Raw genomic sequence first — 1,765 nt, forward strand, 5'->3', positions numbered from 1 at the left:
TCTATCTATCTATCTATCTATCTATCTATCTATCTATCTATCTATCTGTCACAATTTATTTGCTTTGTATCCCAGCTGTAGCCCCCTCCCTCGTCCCCTCCCAATCTCGCCCTCCCTCCCTCTTCTCCTCCTATGCCCCTTCCCCAGTCCACTGATTAGGAGAGGTCCCTCTTCCCCTTCTTTCATATGATTCCCTGCACTATGCCCAAAGTTTGGCTATGAGTCTCATCTGCTTTAAAACCCTATTGGGTAGTCTTTCAGAGTCCCTCTGTGGGTAGAATCCTGTCTTATTCCTTGTTTCACCCTCTTCCAATGTCTATTCCATTTGCTCTTCTGAATGAGGATTGAGCATCGTACCCAGGGTCCTCCTTCTTGCTTTGCTTCTTTAGGTGTACAGATTTTAGTATGTTTATCCTATATTATATGTCTAAGTGAGTATATACCATGTGTGTCTTTCTGCCTCTGGGATACCTCACTCAGGATGATCTTTTCTAGTTCCCACCATTTGCCTGATTTCCTTGTTTTTAATTGCTGAGTAGTAATCCATTGTGTAAATGTACTACAATTTTTATATCCATTCCTCAGTTGAGGAACATCTGGGTTGTTTCCATATTCTGGCTATTACGAATAAAGCTGCTATGAACATGGTTGAACAAATGTCCTTGTTGTATACTTGTGCATATTTTGGTTATATGGCTAGGAGTGCTGGATCTTGAGGTAGCACTGTTCCTAATTGTCTGAGAAAGTGCAAGAAGTTAAACAGCAACAAATCAAGTAATACAATTAAAAAAATGGGGTACAAAGTTAAACAGAGAATTCTCAATAGAGGAATATTAAATGGCAGAGAAACACTTAAAGAAATGTTCAGCGTCCTTAGACATCAGGGAAATGTAATCAAAACAACCCTGAGATTTCACCTTACACCCATCAGAATGGCTAAGATCAAAAACTCAAGTGACAGCACATGCTGGAGAGGTTGTGGAGAAAGGGGAACCCTCCTCCACTGCTGGTGGGAATGTAAATTTGTACAACCATTTTGGAAATCAATCTGGCGCTTTTTCAGACCTGCTCTTCGTCCTGCTTCTGTCTTTATGGAGTCCAAAGCATTCTTTAAATGTCACAGGAGAAGAACATTTTGTAAATGTGTATTGGCTATGCCTAACTTGCTTCTGCAGTATTCCTTGGGACTAGTTTGTCATGTATTATGCTTTTCAGGATGGCCATCTACAGCCCTGACTCATTCTCCAGTATACTTGTAACTTGCCAGTGAAGTGTATGTTGACTCATAGTGACCTTAGCGATAGTGTTATTTCTCGATAGGTGGTAATTTGGAAGACAGTTTGTTCCCAAATGTAGTGTCTAGAGTTTCTGTATAGAAATTTTAGTTATATCTGAAGACTATAAAATTTAAAGTGTTTATAGATTAAGTTTCTCCTCAAATTTGAATAAATTGTTACAGAATAGCTTTTCCAAGCATGTTGGGATAGAAATGGGCTTCATGGGAGTAAGTGTATATTCTCCTTAAGCACCATGTGTCCTAGTGCAGTAGAAGTTTGCCAAAAGCTCACCAGCTTCCCTGGCTTGCTGGCTGTAGGGACCTGCCCTCCCTTTCAGGCAGACAAGATTACACTAATCCACTGTAGAAAATATTGCAAGACAGTCCATGATGCTCTCTGCCAGGGTGTATTTTTACTTTTACTTTTATTTTTATTCTTATTTATCTATCTATCTATCTATCTATCTATCTATCTATCTATCTATCTAT

The 1,765-nt window shown here is 39.4% G+C and overlaps 1 protein-coding gene across 7 annotated transcripts in view; it reads left to right on the forward strand.

Moving 5' to 3' along the window:
* The window catches only part of Arhgap21 (Rho GTPase activating protein 21), a 131,600-nt gene that overhangs the window by 92,077 nt on the left and 37,758 nt on the right, over nt 1-1,765 (forward strand). The window lies entirely within an intron of this gene.

Source organism: Psammomys obesus, unplaced genomic scaffold (genome assembly GCF_907164565.1).
Source record: "Psammomys obesus unplaced genomic scaffold, mPsaObe1.curated_primary_1811, whole genome shotgun sequence".
Taxonomy (NCBI): Eukaryota; Metazoa; Chordata; class Mammalia; order Rodentia; family Muridae; genus Psammomys; species Psammomys obesus.